Source organism: Petromyzon marinus, chromosome 8 (genome assembly GCF_048934315.1).
Source record: "Petromyzon marinus isolate PM22_M1 ecotype Great Lakes invasive population chromosome 8, UKy_Petmar_22M1.pri1.0, whole genome shotgun sequence".
Classification (NCBI taxonomy): Eukaryota; Metazoa; Chordata; class Hyperoartia; order Petromyzontiformes; family Petromyzontidae; genus Petromyzon; species Petromyzon marinus.
Genome location: NC_133674.1, coordinates 2,904,513 through 2,918,511, shown reverse-complemented (window position 1 = coordinate 2,918,511; position 13,999 = coordinate 2,904,513).

Below are 13,999 nucleotides of genomic sequence, written 5' to 3'. Positions count from 1 at the left end.
CTTACCCATACGCTAACCCAACCACTCACTCACCGACTCACCCACCCACTAACTCATCAAAATTAATTCTCAACCACTCACCCAACCACCCACGCAATCTCATACCCACTAACTCACTCACCTACCCATTTATGCACTCACGCACCCACTTACTCCCTCACTCACTCACGCACCCACCAACCAACCCACCTACCCATCTCTTCACTCACTCACCCACCCACACAGTCAATCACTCACCTACATACCTACCCACTAATACTCACCCACTCATCCAACAACGAACTCACCAACCCACCCGCCGACTCACTCACTCAGGTACTAACCCACTCAACTTATAGCCCACACACTAACCACCTAACCACCTACCCACACACTCACTCACTCATCCACCCACCCAAACATCCACTCACCCACCCACTAATTCACCCACCCACTCACTCCCTCATCCATCCACTCACCTACTCGCCCATCCACTCACTTACTCAATGAGCCACTCACCTTCTCACCCAGTACTTACACATCAACTAACCCTGCCACCCACTCAATTTCTAACCCACCCACTCACCCAACCAGCTGCCCACTCCCTCAGCCACTCACCTACTTACCCACCCCACTTACACATCCACTTACCCTGCAATCCACTCAATTTCTAATCCCCCACTCACCCAACCACCCGCCCACTCATCTACTCACCCATTACCACGGAATTATTCACCCACCCATCAGTCAACCACCCAATAATTCAACCACTCACAAACTAAATCACCTATTAATTAAACCACCCACTACCTCAACCACCCACTAACTTAACCACCGAGCCACTCACCCACTCAGCAAGCCACCCACTACTATATCTCTAACCCAATATCTCACTCACCCACCGCCCACTCACCTACACACGTATGCACTCACACACCGCTCACTCACCTACACACTAAATTATGTTTATTTTACCAGGTTAGGTCCAATGAGCTACATAGCTCGTTTTCAAAACAACCTTCACCACAAATAAACCGACCATTAAAATTATAGACTGATCATTTCTTTGTCAGTGGGCAAACGTACAAAATCAGCAGAGGATCAAATACTTTTTTCCCTCACTGTACATTGCGGGGGTCACAAAAATATCTCCAAAATCCTGAATAAACACAAGATCCAGGTCCGATTCAACACAGTACAAAAATCCGTGATCTGGTTCCATCTGTAAAGGATGTGGTTCCAGACATACAGTACCCGGGCGTTTACAAACTAAAGTGCCTCTGTGGTAGCAGCTACATTGGAGAAACCATACGACATATATCGGACCCCATCCGCGAACATAAAGCAGACTTGAAACACGGTAGGACGAACTCCTCTGCCGTGGCAGATCACTGTTATAATTCAGTGGGCTCACATGACATTGACTTCTCCAAGACAGAGGTTTTTTGCAAGCCAACCGGCTACCATGAGAGATTCGTTCATGAGGCCATCCACATATACAAGCACAGAGACAATTTCAACCGAAAAGATGGATTCTGGCTTAGTAACCATTGGAAAGATGTTTTAAACCATTTCGGTTCTTAATTGGTTGTATTTGATGGTGATTTTCAGACCGCAGACCTTTCGCTGGCACTGCCTCTTAATACTTCACACACCACGGTCAATGGTATGGTTTACAACATGTAGTATAATAATTAATAGTATAACATTGTAATGTTTAACATAACTCATAAGGCAATATATAGCATCGTAATTGCATAATGAATATACATCAGTGTGGTATATAGTAGTGTAATATCACAAGTCTAATAGTTTATAATCTAAAGTATAGGGTAGTGTAAAGTAATGCATTGTATAATTCAAAAGTGGAATTTGTCTATGATATGATGTTATACCATGTAAATTTTGATTTAAAGCTTTCGTGACTGCAGTAATTCATATTCTTAGTTTTTTCGGTAAAGTCACGTTGAAGAGAAACAACAAAATAATAAAATATATATAAAACAATAAAAAATTCTCACGACGTTTCGACCATAACTCAAACGGTCATCTTGAGGTGTGTTGGTTTGCATAAATGTATTTTTAAACGGCGCATTTATTTATATATATATAAAAAGACGTTAGCGTCACGCGCAGCGATTTGGCAGTTTACCCAGGACTAGTCCATCTATATTTTGAAAAGAGGAGGGGGGAGATGAAATTTTATAATGTATGCTGTCTGAAAGCCAATGTAAGCGTGAACAATCAATTAAGAACTGAAATGGTTTATCAAATCTTTCCAATGATTGCTAAGATAGAATCCATCTTCTCGGTTGAAATTGTCTCTGTGCTTGTATATGTGGATAGCCTCATGAACGAATCTCTCATGGAAGCCAGATGGCTTACAAAGAACCTCTGTCTTGGAAAAGTCAATGGCATGTGAGCCTACTGAATTAGAACAATGATCTGCTACGGCCGAGGTGTTGGTCCTACCGTGTTTAAGGTCTGCTTTGTGTTCACGAATGCGGTCCGAGACATGGCGTTTGGTTTCTCCAATGTAACTACTACCACAGAGGCAACTTAGTTTGTAGACACCAGGGTATTGTATGTAAAAGATGTGATTCCGGACATACCCAGCCACTCACCTACTCACTCACCCTGCCACCCACTCCATTTCTAACCCACACACTCACCCAACCACCTCCAACTCCCTCAGCCACTCACCGACTCACCAAATTACCCACTACCCAAATAACTAATCATCCACCCACCCATCACTCAACCAAACAATAATAAAGCCACCCAATAATTAAACTACCCATTAACTCAACCACCCACTAACTCAACCAGGTTTATTTTACCAGGTAAGGCCCACTGAGCTATAAATATTGTTTTCAGAAGCACCATCGCCAAAAATTATAGCTCAAAAAAGTGGCTTATCATGTATACATTTATAGCAACCAACTCCTCTAAATACATGTTTCCAAATGTGGAGGGAAATATACAGGCATTAGGGTCAGGATCGAACCCACAACCTTCTGTATGCGAGGCGAGGTAGTTAACATATCGCCACTGTGGCCCCCCACTATATGACTCTCCCACCCACTAACCCACACAGTCACCCACTCACTTAAACACCCACCGTCACATGTATCCAGGCACTGACTCACCCAGCCACTCAGTACCCATAAACCCACCCAGGCACTCACCCATGCACTTGCCCACTCACCCACCCACCTAATTATGCACACACTAAACTAAATTAAAAAAAAAATTTACCAGGTCAAGCCCACAGCAAAATAGATATTTTTCAGAAGCCACGTGACCACAAATAACAGTTCAATGAAGTGGCTTTTCACGTAGAAGCTAAATTCTACAAATGCATGTGTCTAAATGCAGCAGGACAACCCGGAGAACTCTGATTAAATGTCACGCTACCACAGGAACAACATGCACACTCCAAATTTCCAGGCGTCAGGGTCGGGATTGAACTCACAACCTCCTGCATAAAATACGAGGAAGTTAACATCTCGCCACAATGGCACTCCACTATCTGACGTAGCCACCCACTCACCCACCCACTCACAACAAACCCACTCAACCCTGACAACTACTCAATCTCTAACCCACCAACCCAAGCACACAACAACCCACCTACCCATTCACCAACCCAGCCAATAAACTAAACTAATTTTATTTTACCAGGTAAGGCTCACAGAGCTATATACTGTACATCGTTTTCAGTAGTGACCTGGTTACAAATGATAGGCCAACGAAGTGGCTTATCACGTAGACATTTATTGCAGCCAAATCCTATAAATGCATGTTGATTTTATATGCGGAGGGAAAACCCGGAGGACATGGAGAAAAATCCATGCGACCAAGGGGAGAACGTGCAAACTCCAAATATGCAGGCAGAAGGGTCGAGATCGAAACCACAACCTCCTGTTTTCCAGGTGAAGTGGTTCGCATCTCACCACAATGGCGCTCCATTCTCCGACTCTCCCATCCATGAACCCACACACCCACCCACTCAAATACCCACCCATTAACTCAACAACCCATGAACTCATCCACCTACTAACTCAACCAGCCACTTACTCAACCAGCTACTTACTCAACCACCCACAAACTCAACCACCGAGCCACTCACACACTCACCAAGCCACTCTCTCAACCTCTAACTCACACTTATGCATCCAGCTACTCACCCATCCACTCATCCACCCACCCACACACCAACCCACTCACCCACGCACCCAGCCAATCATAAAAAAAAACACTGAACTAAAATTATTTTTTTTTCCAGGTAAGGCCCACAGCTATATAAATCTTTATCAGAAGCAATCTGCCCACAAATAACAGCTCAATGAAGTGGCTTTTCACATAGAACGTTATAGCAGCCAAGTTCTATAAATGCATGTTTCTAAATACGGAGGGACAACCCGGAGAATCCGGAGAAAATTCCACCCGACCATGGGGAGAAGATGCAAACTCCAAATGTATACAGGCTTTAGGGTTGGGGGGAACCTACGAACTCCAATATACCAGGCGAGGGAGTTAACATCTCGCCACTGTGGCGCCTCATTATCTGACTCACCCACCAACTCAACTACTAAAGCCACCCACACACTCACTCACCCACTCACAAACCCACTCATTCACTAACCCACTGACTCATCAACACACCAAGCCACTCACTCAAGAACTTACTTATGCACCCACCTACACACCCACTCACTCTAAATATACAGACGTCAGGGTCGGGATCGAACCCATGACCTCGTTTATAAAAGACGAGGCAGTTAACATCTCGCCACCATGGCACTCCACTCTCCGACTCAGCCACCTACTCAACCACCCACTCACAAACCCACCCACTGGATCTCAAACACACTCACTCACCAATTTACCCACCCACTCACCCTGACACCCACTCAATCTCCAACTGACCCACCGACGCACTCAAAATCCCACCTACCCACTCAACCATCCAATAAACTGAAACTAAACAATTTTTTTTTATTTTACCAGGTAAGGCCCACAGAGGTATATCAAGTGACCTGGTTACAAATAATAGGTCGACGAAGTGGCTTATCACGTAAACATTTATTGCATTCAAATCCTTTAAACGCATGTTGATTTGAAATGCGGAGGGAAAACCCGGCTATTTTAATGCACACAATGGACCAGAAGGACAAGCGCAAAGGGTTCACATAATGTGCATGCATAATGTACGTTGACTCATTAATCTCCCCCCCCTCCCCACTTTGCATCAAGAGCGCCAAAGTGTGGTCACCACATCTATGCCTCTTTATAAGGAACGAAACAGACTAACTTCTCCGCAAATCTGGCTGTCGCCTGATGAAGCTAGTTGTAATTACTGGCGAAAAGTTGTACTCAGATTGTAAATGTTGTGGCTTGACTCTCCAACACACCGGTGTGCTGTATTAGTTACAAATTGGAATGTTCTGATTACGTGACAACCCTTACTAGTTGGCTGTGTCGGGTGGTGGTGGGTTTTAACGACACATTTATATATTTACGCGATCTAACCCAAAAAAACCCCTATTATGGATAATATTGGTCGCGAAAGCCTACGTGTAAAACAAACCCCAAGGAATCAAAAAAATCGACGCGACCACGGAAGAAGATGAAAACTCCAAATATACAGGCTTCAGGGTCGGGATCGAATTGATTACATCCTGTATTCTGGGCGAGGGTGTTAACATCTCGCCACTGCGGCGCCTCATTATCTGACTCACCCACCCGCTCAACTACTAAAGCCACCCACACACTCACTCACCCACTCACAAACCCACTCACCCTGCCACCCACCCACTCATACAAATCGGGCATCAATACCGTTGCTTTGAATGATCTGTGAAACGCAGAATATTGCAGATAAAATCGGACATTTTGAGCTTGCTGCCGGATCGATTGAGTGGAATCAATACAATTAGTCTCGATTCACGATCAACAAAGACCATATATAGGAAAATCTCTGATCGGTGATTTTGATTGCATCATATTGCAGCGCCCCTTTGATGATGTTATAAAGCACTTGCCCCAACAGTCTGTTAAAGGCTACACGGGGGATCTTTGTGTGCGAGTAGCTCACAGATCCTTGAGAGATCTGGACACTGTCCGATCATCAGCGAGCTCCTCCGGCAGGCAAGGCTGAGTTGGCTGTTGTCTGTGCATTAAGAGGTGTTAAATATCCCACGCAGAGGAGTCTGCTTACAGAACAGATAAGAGGTTCTTCACGTACCGTGCCCCGTGTCACCTGAACGTTAAATGGGGCCCCGGTAATTCAGTGTCCACCGCTGAATCATCTTTCACCATCACCACTCGTCCATGAAGGCCAATGCGACGAGGCCATAGATAGACGGCGCGTTATAACGGAGGGGGGGGGGCCAGGAGAAACGTCTAACTACGTGACATCACAACACCCTGCACACAACTGTAGTGGCAGATTAGGGTGCGCATCGTTAACGAATATGTGGTGTAAGTGGTTGAGAGTAGATGGGCGGGCACGCCATGGGCTGGAGTGAAGGTGGACTGATGCGGTACGGGAGGATGTGGAGCTGAGTGGGCTTTGCCGACGACTGGTACCAGCGGTGTCGGGATCGGCCTCTGCGAGGGAGGCTCGTGAAGGACGCTTTTACTGGGCAGTTGGAGACAGTCGCCCTCCATCAACAACAGAGGAGTGACGCTCACAACAACGAGCGGAACACCGGATGATAAATATGCAGCAATTTGGCACAGTACAGGGAACAGGTGGTGCATCTGCCAGTCATCTCAGTCAGCCAACCCATGGCACCTGGGTCTGTTCCAGGACCTCCGGTCAGCGAGCCTTCGACACTTCACGTGGCTTCAAAGTGCACCTGGCCTGGCACAGGCGCCGTGGTGATGTCACTGTCACTTATTGGCGAATGGCGACGGTCGATAACGCAGCGGTGGTTGCGAGAAATGACATTTGGGGGGGGGGGGGGGCGCCAAACCTGACCAGCTGTAAACCTCACGTCGCCTCGCAGCCACACAGTGGCAACAGGGAGTTCTGGATGGGTGCAAGGGGTTGGTAATCCCCCTCCACCTTCAACTAAATAACCACACACGCGAGCCCTTGGGTCTCTCTGTGAGTCGATGGATCTGTGTGTGGTGAGTCTATGGGTTTCTGTGAGAGTCCGTGGGTCTCTGTGTGGTGAGTTTATGTGTCTCCGTTTTATGAGTCTATAGGGCTCTGTGCGAGTCTGTTTGATTCGGTGGTTCTCTATGTGATGAGTCTATGCGTTTTTGTATGACTCTATGGGTCTCTATGTGGTGATTCTATGGGTCTGTTTGGTGAGTCTATGGGTCTCTCTCTGAGTCTATGGGTCTCTGTGGTGAGTCTATAGGTCTCTGTGTGAGTATGGGTACGATTGAGTCTATGGGTATCTATCTGGTGAGTCTATGTCTCTGTTTGGTGAGTCTATAGGACTCTGTGCGAGTCTGTGGATCTGTTTGAGTCTGTGGCTCTCTGTCTGATGAGTCTATGGGTCTCTGTGGTGAGTCTATGGTTCTCTGTGCAAGTCTGAGGGTATGTGCGTGGTGAGTGTATAGGTCTATGTGTGATGACTCTGGGTCTCTATGTGATGGATATCTGTGGTGCACATATCCTGGCACAAGCGCCGTGGTGTCGTCACCACCACTAAGTGGAGAATGCTCCTGCTCCTGCTTGTTTTTGTGCTCGGGAAGGAGAGAGAAAACTAGACTAAGGTCCACTGAGCTAAACATCTCTTCTTCAGAAGCGACTTGGCACCAATGACAGCTCAACGAAGTGGCTCATCATCACAGTCACGAAAGTTTTAAGTCAAAACTTTAAACGAATGTTTCTAAATGTGGAGGGAAAAACCAGAGGACCCGGAGAAAAAGTCCACACGACCACGGGGAGAGACAGAGACACGCAAACTCCAAATATACAGCAGGCATCAGCGTCGGGGTCGAACCCACAACCTCCTGTACACCAGGCGAGGTAGTTAGGGGGGAAAGCAGAGACAGCGAGATAGAGGAGAATTAGTCAAACTCACACTCAGTATTACTAACCATGATACACTCACCATGATACTCACCATCATACTCACGCATTCACCATCATACTCACACACAAGCCCACACACATCAACAGTCGCCATTCACCACTACGTGGCGGTGATGTCCCCACAATAACTCAGGTGCCAAGGTTTGACGGCTGTGCCAGGCTAAGTGCAGGAGGAGGCCACGGGCCAGACTCAGGTGCCATGGGTTGACTGCTCTGCCTGGCTAGGTACAAGAGGAGTGCTAGACCCTGGTGCTATGGGTTAACTCGTGTGCCACCACCTGCACAACCACCACAATAACAACCACACAACAATAACCACGACCAACAACTGTAACCACAACTATAATTTAACCACAATTATAATTCCCATCAGCCACACGGCCCTCTGGGAGTGCCTCTCAACAGCAGCAGCAGCAGCAGGGCCGAGCTCTGCTTGAAGCAGCGCCGTGAACTCAGCAGAACGTGACGGCTGTGGGCCAGGCGCCTCCTCTGTCTCCCCCCACCGCCGCCGCCGCCACTGCTGATGTGGACACACCGCGCGAGGTTCTCACCTTCAGGCTGAGTCGACGTAGAGGAGGCCCAGCGAGCCGCCGCTTCAGAAGCTTTCGCGAGCCACTGACGGTGGCCGTGAGCGGGAATCCAAATCAGCCGCTCGCCACCCACAATCCACAGCGCGCGCCGCCTCCACTCGGCCCCGGCCTAAGCGGAAGTAGCAGCGGGGGAGGGGGGCGGGGCATGGGGGGTGAGGGGGCGGGTCACGAGGGGGGGGGCAGGGGGGGCAAGGGGGGGGTGAGGGGGAGCATAGAGGGGGTTCGTTAGGTGGAGAAAAAGGGGGGGCATGGGGGGTTGTGAGGGGGCATGGGGGGTTGTGAGGGGGCATGGGGGGTTGTGAAGGGGCATGGGGGGTTGTGAGGGGGCATGGGGGGTTGTGAGGGGGCATGGGGGGTTGTGAAGGGGCATGGGGGGTTGTGAGGGGGCATGGGGGGTTGCGAATGTGGAGGGGCGGGGGGGGAAGGGGGGTCACGAGGAGGGGCAGGGGGGGCAGGGGGGTAGCGAGGGGGAGGGAAATGGCGGACCATGGGGCGTGGTCGCGAGGGGGGGCAGGGGGGGAGGAGCTCAGGTGTGAGGGGGAGGAGCTCATGGCTCTGACGTCACGGGGGCGTGGTTACCTTGGACCACCCCCGCGTCTCGCGCCACGTGCTTCCGACTGGCAGTTTGGCCGTTAGAGAGACGCGGACCGACCCCAGAGCAGGAGTGGAACCGGGCTGTGGGTGAGTGGTGGCGGTGGTGGTGTGAGTCTCTCTGTGCGAGTCTGTGTGTGTGTGTGAGTCTTTCTATATGAGTCTGTGTGTGTGTGACTCTCTGTGTGTGTGTGAGTCTATCTGTGTGAGTCTGTGTGTGTGTGAGTCTCTCTGTGTGAGTCTGTGTGTGTGTGAGACTCTCTGTGTGTGTGACTCTCGGTGTGAGTCTCTGTGTGTGTGACTCTCTGTGTGACTCTCTGTATGTGTGAGTCTGTGTGTGTGTGTGACTCTCTGTATGTGTGAGTCTCTGTGTGTGTGTGTGTGAGTCTCTGTGTCTGTGTGTGTTAGTCTCTGTGTGTGTGTGAGTCTCTGTGTGAGTCTCTGTGTGTGTGTGAGTCTCTGTGTGAGTCTGTATGTGTGTGTGAGAGTCTGTGTGAGTCTCTGTGTGTGTGAGTCTGTATGTGTGCGAGTCTCTGTGTGAGTCTGTGTGTGTGTGGAACGGTCGTAGAGCTGACAGCGCGCCGCGCTATGAACCCGGCGACCCCGAGTTGGATTCCCTCTAAAGGCCAACAGCAGTAACGATTATCTGAACCGGTGCTGGGCCTCCCCTAGATCGACTCAACCTCGAATGAGTACCTGGTGTGGTGTGTAAAGATCGCCACTGGGGAGACAAAGGCGGCCGGGCGTGGTGCTGGCAATCCAACCCCCTCGTGTGTCGTGCCGGCCTTCATACGTACTGCTGGCTAACAGCACTTGCCCCTACAGCCTGTTAAGTCTCTACGGGGATCTTTGTCTTTGGTGTCCCATACTGGCAGGGGGAGGAGTGGTGGTGTTAATGTTGGTGGTATTAGTGGTGGGGGTGCTCGTGATGGTGGTGGTGTTAGTTGTGTTAGTGATGGTGGTGTTAGTGATTGTGGTTGTTAGTAGTGGTGATAGTGGTGGTGTTACTGGTGTTAGTGATAGTGGTGTTGGTGTTGGTGGTATTAGTGATGGTGGTGTAAGTGAGGTGATTGGATGCCATGGTGGTCCCCATCTTTAAGAAGGGAGACCGCACAGACTGTAACAACTACAGGGGCATCTCACTCCTCAGTGTGCTGAGAAAGGTCCTGGCAAGGATTATTCAACACTGCCTTACCAGGCATGCTGAGGAGAGGCTTGCGGAGCCCCAATGTGGTTTCAGGAAAGGGTGGTCCTGCACAGATGCCATATTTTCTGTCCGTTTGCTAAAGCAGAGGTGTAGGGAATTCCAACAAGACCTACATCTCTGCTTTATTGACCTGGTAAAGGCCTATGACACCATCAGTAGGCCTGGGCTCTGGGTTCTTCGTGCTTTCGGAGTCCCTGACCCGCTGCTCACGATCTTTAAGGACCTTCATTATGGTGAGCGGACCCGGGTAAAACTACATTGCCGGGAGTCGGAGCCATTCCCTGTTCACCTTGGGGTGCGACAGGGATGTCCTCTGGCTCCAACATTATTTAACATCTATTTCGACCACGTAGTTCATGAGGCCTTCAGTAGCTGTACCGGAGGAATTTCCATCTGGTACAGATACAGTGGGAGGCTGATCAATGCCCGGATGCCGTCAAGGGATGGCTCCCTATTGGTCAACCACGTTATGTATGCCGATGACGTGATAATTGCGGCTCACTCAGAGGAGGAGTTGGAGGCGCTGCTGCTAAAACTGGAGTGTGCCACTAAGAGGTGGGGCCTTACCATCAGCCCCACCAAAACGAAGCGCCTGCCTGAGTATTTTGTACCATCGGGCACTCCACCTCCACAACTCCCAATCGGTAAATGGGGCAGTTGTGGAGAGAGTGGAAAGTTTCCCATACCTGGGCAGTGTGCTCATGACCATCTCCGGTTTAACAGCAGAGGTCTCACTCCGAATCAGTCGAGCGGCATTATCTTTTCAGCAGTTGCGTAACGCTGTGTGGAAGCTACCTGGTCTGTCGCTCCACACGAAGCTTCGGGTCTTCTCAGCCACAGTCATTCCCTCCCTTCCCTACGCTTGTGAAACGTGGACCCCCCTAATGGAACATCTTTGCCGGTTAGAAACGTTGAGGCTGGCCTGCCTCTGATCAATCCTGGGTTTAACCAGGCTGGATTGTGTGAGGAACTCACAAATCCTCGAAAGATCTGGACAAAGCCTCATCAGTGAGCTCCTCCGGCAGGCAAGGCTGCGTTGGCTGGGCCATGTAGCCCGCATGCCCAATCACCGCATGCCCAAGCAGCTTTTATTTGGCCGGATCGAGGGGGCTGAAGGGACGCAGCACGGGCTAGAGAAGAGATAGAATGATTTGGTACAGCAGGATGTGGAGCTGAGTGGACTTGCCGATAACTGGTACCAGCTGTGTCAAGATCGGCCTCTGTGGAAGAGGCTCGTGAAGGACGCTACTGGGCAGTTGGAGGCAGTCGCCCTCCAACAACAACGGAGAGCGCAGGAACGACGCTCACAACAACGAGCAGAGCGCCGGATGGCTAAAGCACAGCAAGTTGGCACAGTAAGGGGCACAGGTGGTGCATCAGCCAGTCATCTCACTCAGTCGACCTGTGGCACCTGGGTCTGCCCCGTGACCTCCTGCCAGCGGGCGGGCGTTCGACACTTCACGTGGCCTCAAGGTGCACATGGCCTGGCACAAGCGTCGTGGTGACATCACCGCCACTTAGTGGCGAATGGCGATTGTTATTGTTGGTGTTAGTGATGGTGGAATTTTTGTTGCTGGTGTTAGTCGTGGTGGTGTTAGTGATGGTGGTATTATTGGTGCTGGTAGTGGTGTTCGTGGTGGTCTTAGTGGTGGTGTTAGTGTTGGTGGTATTATTGGTGGTGGTGTTAGTAGTGGTGTTAGTGATGGTGTTAGTGGGGTAGTGTAGCAGTTAGCGCGCTGCGCTAAGAACCTGGCGACCTGGGTTTGATTCCCGCTCACAGTCAACATTGGTGACGATTATCTGAACTGGTCCTGGGCCTCACCCTAGATTGACTCAGCCTTAAATGAGTATCTGGTGCGAGGTGCAAACATTGCCACTGGGGAGACAAAGGCGGCCGGGCGTGGTGTTGGCTACCCACCCCCTCGTGTGCCGTGGCGGCCTTCATAGGTGCTCGCGGACAGCACTTACCCCAACAGTCTGTTAAGGCTATACGGGGGATCTTTGTTCGTGGTGTTAATTGTGGTGTTAGTAGTGGTGTTCGTAGTAGTGGTGTTCGTAGTGGTGGTGTTCGTAGTGGTGGTGTTCGTAGTGGTGGTGTTGGTGGTGTTAGGAGTAGTGTTAGTAGTGGTGTCCGAACAGAGGAGCAACGCTCACGACAACAACCTTTGAGCCGGGCATCTAAAATGCAGCAAGTTGGCACAGTCATCTCAGTCAGACAACTCATGGCACCTGGGTCTGACCTGTGACCGCCTGTCAGTGAGCCTTCGGCACTTCACGTGGTCTCAAAGTGCACCTGGCCTGGCACAGGCGCCGTGGTCACATCACCGCTACTTAGTGGCGAATGGCAGTTGTTGTTTTTTGTATTTTTCGTATTGTGTGACTGGTGAGGATGTGAGTCCGTGTTGATGAGAGTCCGCATTGTGACGTGACGTGGGTTTAGACGTGGGTGTGTCATGCCCCTTCAACTCTGCGTGTCCCTTGCCTCTGTCTGCCGCTCTCCACGCAGAGACCCGGACCGCGCGAGAGACACCGTGAGCTCTGAGCACCCTCGTCTGCAAGTTGCTACCATGGAGGTACATGTGGCTCCTCGACTCGTGTGGTGAAGTATGGGTGGACGTGTGTTCTCCCCTCTGCGTGTGCCTACCTGTCACCTGTATACCTGGGTGTGCTTCTCCTTGCCCGCCTAAGTGTGTGCGGGTCTATCAGAGTGTCTCTCCGAGATCCTGTTGGTGTACGTGCCCGTCTACGCGTGAGCATCTACAGCGCTGTTATCTATCCACTGATGGATGAACGCCTCCCTCCCTGAGACCCTACTACCCCTCACATCCTGTGATGGAATAATCCGCCAAGCGCCGATTTCGTCGCACCATCTCTCTGGCGGCTCTCCTCTCTGATGTGTTCTGTTCCTTGGTTGTCGCTCCGTTATTATTCTTGACCGTGAGCCATTGTTGTCCCTCCTAGCCATGGCTCGTCCGGCCCGAGTCCCACTCACTCCTCTTAACAGTTTGAACGATCCCATTGACCTGCGTGTGACCTCGAAATCCACACGTCTTTCATTGTAAATCCAAGCATGGCAACTGATATTGGCCAAATATCCCAACGCTGAGAACTGGCAACATCTCGGCAGGACCCTCCTGAATGTGGAGCCCAGGATGTCAGAGATGCTGGCTCAGTGCTCGCCCACTGCACTTGCTCCAACATCTTAATCAAGCCCATGTGGTGGACCTTTGTTTTTGTGTGTGTAGATCAGCCGAGCTGGAGAGGCTCGGAGTAACGGCGAGTCTTGCACCACGTGGAGTGCGCTGTCCTCAGCGCGCACCGGCTCCATCCACAGCAAATCGCCACAAGGTAAGAATAGAAATGAGTGACGTCAAGATGGCCACGCTGAATGGTGGGACATCACGACGGTCATGTTTCAAGGGGGACGTCACAGTGACCATGATGCATGGGGGACTTCATGGTGGCCATGTTGCATGGGTGATGTACCGTTCGAATTTTGCCGTTCTCTGGTCTAACACCGACGAGACAAGGTCATAAAGAAGGCTGTCTCTGGTGCGGGCCAGTCAGTTTCAA